This window comes from Vigna radiata, chromosome 10 (assembly GCF_000741045.1).
Source record: "Vigna radiata var. radiata cultivar VC1973A chromosome 10, Vradiata_ver6, whole genome shotgun sequence".
Taxonomy (NCBI): domain Eukaryota; kingdom Viridiplantae; phylum Streptophyta; class Magnoliopsida; order Fabales; family Fabaceae; genus Vigna; species Vigna radiata.
In genome coordinates, this window is record NC_028360.1 from 18,512,448 (window position 1) to 18,524,812 (window position 12,365).

At 30.1% G+C, this 12,365-nt stretch overlaps 1 pseudogene; it reads right to left on the bottom strand.

Annotated features, from left to right (window-relative positions):
• Positions 1-327: 327 nt before the first annotated feature.
• LOC106774964 lies at positions 328-4,022 on the bottom strand (annotated as a pseudogene).
• Between the last annotated feature and the right edge of the window lie 8,343 nt (positions 4,023-12,365).

Below are 12,365 nucleotides of genomic sequence, written 5' to 3' on the forward strand. Positions count from 1 at the left end.
TATTAATATTCTTCAATAACTTTATTTTGATTATTTAGTTTTCAAAAATATATTCAGGTAAAATTCATAAACAAATAAGCAGTGGGTATTTATTAGTCTTCTTTAATAAGGGAATAATAAAATACTCTATTTTTACTCGTGGTTAAGGATATTTGTTTGGTATTTTGTGATTTTCGCATCCCTGCATAGGACCACATAGAAAAAAAAATGGAAAAAATGTAACTTTTTTAATATAATTATATAAATTTTTATGCTTTTTTTTATGAAATCTTATTTATCTTTATTAGAATAGATTGATGTTTTAATAATAAGAAGGGTAGAAGAGAGAAGGCGAAGATGTTCTTGATTGGGACGAGAGAATAACAATCCCAAGAATGGTAGATGGGACAGAAGGAGAAGAGAGAGTCACAACAAAAGAATAACTCAATAAAATTTAGCACTAAAATCTGTATGTTAGATATATTAAAAAGTGAAGAAATATATATATATATTTGATCGGACGGATGTAAAATGAGCCGATTTATACATGTAACAGCATCTATATGGTTATGCTATTGGGAACCCCTCTACTCCAGGATCAGAGGAGGCAATGAGCAAATCATAGGGTGGAATTCCGGCACCACATCTATTTCTACGTTTTGAGTCTTTATTTCTCTTCTCAATCTCCTTTTCTATTCTCTCTTTACATCCATTGAAAACTTGTAGAAAGCTTGCACGATTTCAGGCTCACCAGCCCATTCCGACAAGTCTTTCCTCTGTCCTATGTATTCTTCATCTGGCGAATGCTGAGAAAGTATGTCAACCACTGCCAGAAACTTGGTGGTTTCAAACAAATTTGGTAAACAAGACAACAAGTATCCTTCTGGGTCATCCATAAATTCTTTGTACTCCGGATTCCCTTCTTGGGGTAACAACTTCTTCATGTGTGGGGACCGCATTGGAACATACCCACCCAGAGGGTATTGCCCAAAGTTCACTGCTGCATGCTGAACCGAAACAACCCATATGAATGTGGTGAGTATTGAAGTTAGATCACTAGGAGTGGATAGTGTCCACCACCAACTTGCATTTGCATGATCAGCATGCCCTACATTGATCACCTCACTATACCATGCTTGCAGTTCATTGTCTGACTCAACCATGTTCCCATCTCGATATAGTAGTTAACATAAGTCCTCACCAAGTTCTCCAGAGCAAACCACATAAGAAGTCCATCATTTGCATAAGGGTAGTCTTCGATGAGCAGCCTTAGCCCATGGGGTTGTGTTGGATCTCGTTCTGCTACTCCCCTGCATCCATCATTATTGCAACATAATAAGATCACACGCTTTTAACTCTTCTAACATGGGATTCGAAGTAGACGAACCTTCTGATTAGGTCAGCAGGAAGAGCTTCCATGTCAAAACGCCAATCTTTGTACGCAGCTGAGATTATATGAGTGCTGTATTTGCCAGGAGAAAAGACGGATTCGATGATGCCTCCTTCGTTGATGAGAGCCTCACGAGCCAATGCATTTATTTGCAATGTGTGTTTCAAATGAGGCTTTAGAAGCTTGAAAATTGGGTGCATAACACTCAGTTGGCGATGAGTCGCTATGATGAAAGGCTCCATGCATGCGTGGGTCCTCAACCTATACAATTCAGAAACATTATTTCATATTCCATGTTAGGTTGTATAAAAGTTTGTGGAGTTATACGTACCAATGATGGACAAGTTGGTGAACACCGGCGTCGTTGGAGCAAACATGTGCCTTGGCTATTTGCCACAACCAATGAGAGGTGGCATCCAATGGAGGAGTAAGGACCTGTTTGGATGATTCCCCCTCTGAAAGACTCAGCTCGATAGCAATAGGCTTTAATGTTCCAAGTTGTGTCAGAAAGAAGATGGTACGAGTTGCATATGCTTTTCTGTCTTCCTGAACATTCATGCCTTTCAGAAATGGGATATAGACATCATGATAATCCAATATGAACAGCTTCTTTTCTGCTATTGCCTGAGCCAGTAGGTAATGCAAAGCTTCAAACTTCCAATACACAAAAAAAGGAAAGGCATCTTTATAGTTGTGATAAAAAAATATATATAAAAAAATAACCACCTCTTGTACTGACATTCCATCCAAATGGCTTATTATGTGCTCTTCTTTTAGGGCAGTTTTTTGTGGACCGTATATCGAAGTATCCAGATCACTGAGGGGTGGAAAAGCCTATCAAATATTTAAAGTAAAATACAAAAATCAATGTATATAGAAATCATAAGGTTTTGGTATTTTCTTCAGTTTTTATTATTACCTCAACTCTTTTTATGCTTAGAGGGTTTATGCCAGCCAAGGCTTGACGCCCAAGTTCTTCATCTTTCATGCACCAACCACTCGCTGAAATTTCAAATATAGCACATTTATTGGTAGCATATTAATTTTCATCATAAATTGTGAACAAAAACTATTTCAAATTTCGTACCACCATTGATAATACGTGGAGCGTTAAATTTAAAATGCTCTTCCACATTGTTTCTGATCCTGCTCATATTCATAAGTAGAGACCATCTCATTGAAGCTACTTTCTCGGGTTTCATTTTATGGACGTGCTTTCTCTTGTATATTTGTTGAACATCTGAAAGTTGCTTGAAATCTCCACACTTGCTAATACAAGTTCTTATGAAAGGAATCAAATTCCTCGTTGTCCCTTTCAACTTTTCCACATCAAGAGCTTTCTTTCTCATACCTTCAAACACTTCATCTCTTGGCACGTAAGTTTCCCCGGAAGGGTTTACACATGACTCGCATTTCTTGTCTGAAAGGAAACAAAAATATGTTAATGATTGAAAAGGTCTGTGCTTTTACAGTAAGTTTTGTTCTGAATGTGTATACTTTCATTTTTGAAATATTTCATAATGAAATATTTGTGTGTTTGTTGATATAGCTTACAGGATTCGAAATTTGTGTTATCTACTTTTCTTGAATGTTGTTATTGATGTGACAAAGGATCATATGCATGGACCACCGGAGAGAATGAAACTAACCGGTTATGGATGGAGGACGACCGGTTCTGCACCTTCTGGGACTAGGATACTCCGTGGTCCCTAGTATTGGCCTCATGTTTTCCCTTCCTTTGTCTGGATTTCCCAAATCATTGTACAAATCATAATCATACACTCTTTCACACGTTTTTCTTACACCTTTTCCATTTCCTCTCAGCAGTCGTAGTTCCTCCTTTCTTAGCTCTTTCAGACCCGCTGGTGTGTAGCATGGTAAGTATGCCTGTGGTGACAATATATGAATTCTTTTACCATTGTGAATACGTGAATGTTCAAATCATACAATAGTTATTACCTTGTTGGTGAAGAAAACTCTCTCCTCTGGATGAATCTTCTCAGGTTGAACCCAAGAATTGCAGACAATATCCACAACACCTTCAATGGAAAAAACCTTCCAGAAAGATCTCTTTGTCGTATTTGTTTGTGACAGTGATAGCTCCCGGGAAGCCAAAATCTGAATCTATCTCAAATTCTACCTTGTATGTGGAACTCTCCGCCCCCACCTTAAACTGTTTCAACATCTCTAATTCAACTGGGTTGCTCAGTTTCGTCTCCATCGTTCCTACAATTTCGTAGAACACTCACATAAATCAAAACATACAAGTTAACTAATACGTGGAGCTAGGGCATTGTTGATGGTGAGAATATAGGGCTTACTGGGGTGAATTTCGGTGCTAACTAGCTGGAAGACAATTCCTCTTTGCTGATGCATGGAGGGCAGCATCATCTCCTTACTGTTCTTGATAGTTGCTGTTCCAGCAATGGTGAAAGTGACGTTGAATGGGTTGGAAGCAAGGTCTCTCTTGGAAGAGTGTGAAAGAGGAAGTTGCAACATGGTCTTCAGCTCAGAGAAATTGGGAAGCATAGAAACTGTTGTGTGCCTCTTAATCCAGAAACGGTTAGGTAGTGAAGACCACACTGAAATATTACAACAAAGTACTTCTACCATAGTTTGTCCCAGAATTTCTTTTACCATACCCATTTTCAAAGTTCTCAAGTACTGTTTCTCCTTTAGTATTACACACTTCACATGCAAGGATAATGAGCTTAGATGATAGAGGCCACGGAGAATGATCATATATATTTATAGCAAGAGAAATCCACAAAATGTCCAAGATTAATCTTGAAACACAATTCCTTTTTTTTTTTTTTTACATTTATTTAAAATTATCCTTCTTTATTTAAAAAAAATATACAAAAATTTATTTTTTTATAACTATTTTACTTTTATAATATATATAATATATATTAAATGTAAATATATCTCATCCTATCATTACTCAATATCAAATAATGCTAAAAACAAGAATTTTTATGTTACAAAACTGTCTAAAATACTTAAATAAAAGTAATAGTACGGTGATACGTATTTAAATAATGTAGGAAAAAAAATTAATTTATAAAAAAAAGGTAATGAAAAATAATTCTAATTAAATATAAAAAAATTGAGTATGTCAAAATATTATTAGTCTTTAGATAATGTGATTTCTTCATGATAGAATAAATGGAAAATAGGTTGAGCACATATGAGGAAGGATTAGATAAAAGAAGGTGTACGTACGTAGGAGTCTGGCGGCATGTGACATGTCATATATGGCTGTCCGTCCATTACATTCGGCATGACACAACGTCTGTGACGGGCATGCTAATCTTGTCGGTATCGCTCTAATTCTATTGGATGTTTCTAAGAGCGTCCGTTTACTGTGTTTTGGGCGGTGTGTACGTCCATTTATCACTAAGATGCTAATTTTGTCTGTATTGTTTCAATCTACGAATGTAACTGTCAAAAAATGGTCGTCTGCCTGAGAAGGTGAAGTCAGAACATTAGAGCAAAATTAAGATAAAAATTCTCTGACTAAGACATCACTAATGACGGGTCCATAGCAAAAACTATAAATAGAGGTCAAAGGTAGAAAGTGACATAACAAAAACTAGGATTAAGGTAAAAACTATGTGATTAAGACATCACTAATCACGGACCCATAGCAAAAACTATAAATAGATGTCAAAGATAAGTGGCATAACAAAAATTATGAGTTAAATATGTTTTTAGTCCCTATACTTTGGGGCGATTTTGGTTTTAGTCTCTCTTTCAAACTAAGGTACAATTTAGTCCTTCAACTTTAGAAAACTCTGGTTTTAGTCCTATTTGCCAAATTTTTTTAACTTTATTTGTTGTTTCAAACGCATTTCTCAGTTAACATTGAAGCAAAGATGTGTCAAACAGTGTAAACAATCCAAATGCTATAATGAAATGTGCTTGAAAAAACAAATAAAGTTAAAAAAATTTGGTAAAAAGGACTAAAAGTAGAGTTTTCTAAAGTTGAAGGACTAAATTGTACCTTAGTTTGAAAGAGGGACTAAAACCAAAATCGCCCCAAAAGTATAGGGACTAAAAACATATTTAACCCAAAAATTATAAATAGAGATCAAAGGTAGGAAGTGGCTGGATTACATTTAGTGCACATTTACTTCTATTCTCTCTCTATATATATATCTTTAAAAGTAAAAGGTAACCTTTGACAGGTACCTGACGGGACGTGCTAGGAAGAGGAGATGAAAGAGTGGTTAAATGAAGGCAGACAGGAAGATGGGAAATACAAGGGGACGTCTAGGAAAACAAATTGTATAGGTGTTAGTGAGTGACTAAACTACACGACTGGAATAGAAGCTATATAAATTCACTTTCACGACTTAATTTGTATTGCTTATACAAAGTTCTTCTGTTACAAATCATTAAGAACTTCTCCTATTTCAATTTCTTGTTGTCATGATTAGAGCTCATATGTTTTCGTATGAAATAATTTGAGTTCTCTGGCTTGCTTGCAAAGACTTACTTTTCTTTTTTCTTCCATTTAATAGAAAACAAAAATTATCTTTCATTTGAAAGATCATCAATTTACTCTCAAATGAAGTAAATATTTTACACTTCACTTTTGTTTTTTTACAAAAACTAGAGAATAGTTTTTCTCTATCATATTTTCCACACCCAATAGATTTGTACTCAATTTAAGTACAAATAGTAGTCTCAAATATCATAATTTTGTTGTTTAAAGCTAACAGAAACACTAACAGAAATTTCCTGAGACATGTAAAGGGATCTCTTAAAAGAGTATAAAAACAAATCCAAAATATTTTTAGAAGAGGAAAAAAGTTAAAGAATGAAACTCACAAGAGAGAAAAATAAGAAATGAATTTGGTGTGTTTTGGAATGGGAGAAGGGCTCTCTATTTATAGAGCTAAGGAGAACCAAGGAAATAAATGAAATTAAAAACCATAAAAATTTTAACGTTGAAAAATTAATGTTTGTAAATTTAACATTGAAAAACAATTTGAATTAGCAAAAATGTTGAATGTTGCACAACGTTTTTTACACTAAATTACATTCTTTTGTAATAATTGCTTTGTTCTAATGTACAACAATCTCCCATTTATTGCAAAAGAAGTTGAAATAAAATTGTTTCACTGAAATAATAACATTAAAAGAAAGATAAAAACTTTTATTCTGGGTCTCATAGCATGCAATGCATCAGAGAGCTACTATAACAAGCTATATGAACCGGTCTTAGATTTATAAACTTAACACACAATGTAATTGGTATAGCAAACTATATAAACTAAAGACATTTGACGTGTGTTAGAGGTTTATCAATCACAATAGGAACTTTTCATATTTTTGAGGATCTCAGAACTAGCAAGATCTCTTAAAAGAGTATAGAAACAAATCCATAATATTTTTAGAAGAGAGAAAGAGTTAAAGAATAAAACGCACAAGAGAAGAAAATAAAAAATGAATTTGGTGTATTTTAGAATGGGAAAAGTGCTCTCTAACTAAGGGAGAACCAAGAAAATAAATGAAATTAAAAAACATAAAAACTTTAAAGTTGAAAAATTAATGTTTGTAAATTTAACATTGAAAAACAATTTGAACATTAAAAAAAAAAGACGTTGAACGTTGCACAATGTTCTTTTACATTAAATTATATTCTTTTGCAATAATTGCTTTGCTCTGACGTGCAACAATTTTCCACACCCAACAGACATAACTCATTTCAAATATATTTTGTAGCCAAGGACAACAGACATAACTCATTTACCTTTCATACAACGTTTTTTCCATTGCCTATAAACTTTGGACATCTATGTCTTTTCTAACTCTTTCAAGATGCTACCACATGTGATTGCTTCACCCACTCTTAATCATCCAAGCTTCTTTGCTCTCTCTCATCAGAACTATATATATTTTAAATTGTTGTCATTTATATTAATAACAACATAAATTAAATTAACATTAAAAATTAGATTTAATTTAGTGTGGTTAAATTGATGGTAAATTAAATAAAATTTAAATTAAAAATATATTAGAGGTGTCAAATCAAAACTAACTTGTTGTAATTAAAATTCCATTTCAAAGTTTGTAATAAATTAACGTTGACTGATAATACTAAGACGTCACAAAACTAGTATCATAATTTATTGGGTAAATTAACACAAATTCAATACTATTACTTAACTAGGATTGATATTTATTTATTAATTTGCATCAAATTTTACTGATTTAATATTTGTGTTATTGTAATGACATCATAATTATTTGCATGTATGCCACTTTCTCTCTCTTAACAATCCTTAATTACCTTGTTTCTTTGCTTTGCTACCACCAGTTGCCTTCTAACAATCCATACCTTGTCTCTTTGCTTTGCTACCACCAGTTGCCCTTTACCTTCTTTGCCTTCACCTTTGATTGTCTTATTATTGTGCTTTCATTTGTCTTAGTTTTGATTTTTTTTTCTCAACAATTATCCCATTTGGTTATGGTTTTCTTGCGCTTTCTATAAATTTTATTTTCTTAACATTTTTCAATTTTAGTTTACATTGTACTTTATATAAATTTTTAACTATTTTTATTATATATTCATGAGATTTTTATAATTTTTATTTTGTTTAATACATTAGTATTGGATCTGAGAAAGTTTATATATATAAAAGTGTTGAGGTTTCCTTGATATTAATAAATAAGGTACATGACAACAGTAACACTCCCTTTAATTTAATTTAATTTTGTAATTAAGAGTATAATTACATTAATAAACCAAACTCAATCTCACAAAATAAGCTTATAAGGTGAGGTTTCCATCCAGTTATATATTATAAATTGACCTTATCTTTTGTTAATGTGAAACTTTCAACACTTCAAATGATGTCACTTAACGGACTTAAGATAAGAACTACAAATTGATACTCTCTGACTTGTAACTAGTGAGTCAGCATGTCCAATGGTGGTTTTTAGTCATCTAGGAGCGGTCGCGATGATAATATACTTATAATTCGCAAGTCAACCTTGAGTCCAATAATAATTTTTTGGTTGTTTGGAGGCGATCCATGACAATATAATCCTACAAAAGAATACTTTTTTTCATGAATCCTGTAACTTTTTCTAATAACTTTTTGACAATAAAACATGTATCATTATTTTATTAATTTATTTAAATTTAATTTCAACTTAAACAAATCAATTAAGAATTACCACGTGAACATTATAAAAAAGTTATAAGAAAATTGTTAGTAAAACATTTTCTTTTTTTCATCTTTGTCTTTATAGTCCTGATTGATAAATAAAGCAAGAAAACACACACACACATATATATATATATATATATATATATATATATATATATATATATATATATATATATTAACTTAAACTAAAACACAAGAAATTATTAAATCTTATTAAATTTAAAAACAATGTAAAATAAAAACAAATGATTTATTCATAAAAGTATACCTACAAATGTAAAATCAACTTTTATCCAAAAAATAAAGGAAGTTAGTAAGTTTTTATATTTGAATTGAATGAACTTATGTGTATATTGAGGAATTCGTATAATAAATTAATTGTGATTTTTAGTTGAACTTATTTAAATTTGTACTAATTGATTTATAAAATATTAAAATAATGCATGAACTAATTGTATGATGAATGAATTTTATGATTTATCAAATTAATCAATTGATGTTTTCTTAATATTATTAATTATACCCTATTGATGTATTGAGAAGAATAAATTATACCCTATTCTAAATTCTGTAAGTGGAATTTAATTTCAGCGTTAAGTGGTAGCTTAGTGAGAATCACATATACTTATAGGTATCAGATTTTTTTTCATTGACACAGACATGACATACTGTATGTTATATTTACACGTATATAGCACAGTTTTTATTATGTTCAGAATTTGATTTATGGAAACTGAATTCTTAACGTCTTTTGAGATGTTTTTATAAAAATAAAGTTTGAAATTCGTTTGTCAGATAAATAAATTATGTGAATTTTTCATTTTTAACTTTAAAATTTTTTTCACCTTTTTTTTTCCTTTCTCTAATATAGGTGTCGTTTCCTTTCTTTTATGACAAGTTTCAAAAGATTCATCTAGTTTGTTCATGTCTTAATAACTTGTAAATATGTTCATCACAAATTTAACATTAACATCAATTCTCACTATAAATTGAATGTCAATATGAAAATGTATGATAATATGTTTTGAAAGCTACAACATCAAGAATATTGACCACTATATATTAAGACATTAAAATTTGACCTCATCTAACCAAAAAAAAAATGAAAAAAATAAACCAAAATCATCCAAAATCAGAACTAAAATGAAGATAAAAAACTAGTAAACCTACTCATTATTAAAATTCTCACACCATACAAACAATTATTGCTCTTACAAGATCTATATCACATAATTAAACTTTTATTTTAATTGTAATTTATTGAATAAAACTTATATTTATCTTGCAAAATAGAAGAGATTACTAAAAATTGAATTTTGATATACGTTTCATAAAAATCCTTAAAAAATAAAAATCGAAATTCAATTTCAAAAGATTGAATTCTAATATACGTTTTTCAGAAAAATTATAAATTTTTAAAAACTAATTCTAACCTATGCTTTTGTAACAAACCGAATATTGAGCTAAGAAAAAAACGTGGTATTTATGTAAATTTAAGGCACTATTCTGGTCGTTTGAAATGGGATATGTGCTATGTCAGAAATTTTGTGGATACAATGAATGCTGAGAGGGAGAATTTCTATTTACAGAATGTTTAAAACATTAAAAAACAATGTCAATTGTTAACTTATGATTGGAATAAATGGAAAATAAATGTGTGTGCATACTTCCTTTCCACGTATATTTATTTTCTGTGTACTCAATATTTCTGACATAAAAATCGCACAACCACAATAATTATTGTACTATAATAGTAAACTATATTTATTTTGGTGTACGGACTTGATAATACCAATTAAAATTCACATGTTACAAACAATATCAAAGACTATATTATTATTATTATTATATAAAAAATACTTGGTGAATATATGACGTTTAATATGCATAGAGAAGTTGTGTTAAAGAGAATTCTATGATATTAGGAAACGAGATATGATTACCTTACTTATACTTTTTATTAGCAGTGTTAATTTCTGTCGTAATATACTTTTCAGTTAAAATATCTAAAAAGTGATAATTAAAGCTAATTTATATCTAAAATCTAATTGATTTAATGTATTTAGACAAGACAAGCATGTGATGTTGCTATTAAGTGGAGGGGTGAAAATAAAAACTGAGTGAGAGGTGTACTTAAAAGATGTTGGGCTTAAAAGTTAGATGAAATAGTTTTTAGTTTTAAGGACAAAAAGATAAAGAGGTGCCAATAGAAAACATACCTATTTTCATTCCTTTTTTTTTCTTCAGCTTGTTTGAAAATTTTGCATGGAAAGATTTTGTCGTGGGTTGATAAAATTCCTAGAATTTTAGAGAATTTGATATATAAGTTCTAATTACAAAATTAGATTATAAGATCAATATATATTTATTGGAATAATATCAATATATCATAATTAATATAAACAGTTTAATAATTATTATGTTATTATTAACTATTTATTATTATATATTTAAAGTAAATATTATTTGAATAATGATATTGATCCAAGTACTAGTATTCTCTAAAAAATATTCAACCAACAATCTTTTAATACTCATTTAATATCTCTTACTCATATTCAAATATTTTAAACTTTTCTTTTCCAAATCAATCAATCATTTTGAGCAATAAAAAATTTTATTTGGTTCATAAAAAACATTGAAGCCAATATTAAAATATCGTCGTCATGTTCGTATATTTACTATTAATATTCTAATAAGATGACAATCATTTTACTGAAATTAATTTGTCATGAGTACTCATAGATAAAATATTGTGTATAACAAAATAAGTTTGATTATGAAAGTTTGTGTATGTAGATTGGATGGTTGGAGTGGAAGGGTGAAGTTGAGAGAAAAGAATATCAAATCTTCTCTAAGTATAAAATTTAGCTTTGAAGTAATAAAAACAACGAATCTAATGTGTCTGAAACGTAGAAAAACGATAGAATAATGATATTTTAATAATTCTTTTTTAACATTTTTTTATAATAGGACACATGTTACTGTTTTACTTGTTTGTTTAAATTTATATTAAAAAAATATTTGAAATAAATCAATCACAAATTGTCACGTATAAAAGAACTAAAGAGAATTTTTAAAAAATGACAGAAAGATAGTTTTTGGTAGAATTATTGATGCTGAAAAGGTATTTCCTCTATGTGTAAAAGTCCACGCTGTCTACTACGACCTTCTTTATGGCGTTTAAGCATTACCAAGCTAGTGCTTCTATAATTCATTGGAATGATTATTTTATTAATAGTGGAGGTCCATTTCTTACCCAATTGCAACTCACACTGTGGATGCACTAACTCCTTCGCTCAAGGCAAAAAATATATTCATAAAAACTATCATTTAATAATCATTATAAAACTAAAACTATCTTAATATAAACTTTTTCTATTTATATATAAAATAGTAGAGTCAAAATAATAAATGATAGTGTCAAAATGAGAAAATTTTTTAGTATGGGTAAGAATCATATTTATACAAAGTTCAACCTAATCAAATTCATTTTATCGCTCATATTTAATATTTTATTGTTTCTATTCATATATTCTTGCTTTTTTGTTGGTATTATTGTTTACTCCGTCCAATTACAACTTGTCCATAGAAAAAAAGAAAAAACCTTTTTCCTTCATAAGAAAACAACCCTTCCTCTCAACAATGCTTTCCATTTCCCTTCTTTAATCAAATACAAAGCTTCAAACAACTAAATCAAAGTTTCAAATAATGCTTTATGCTTTCTGACAGCTTCATCAACATGATGAAAAATGGATTCTGAGAAGCTTCAAAATCATAGTGTACTTTAATAGGGTGGGGAATAGAATTCT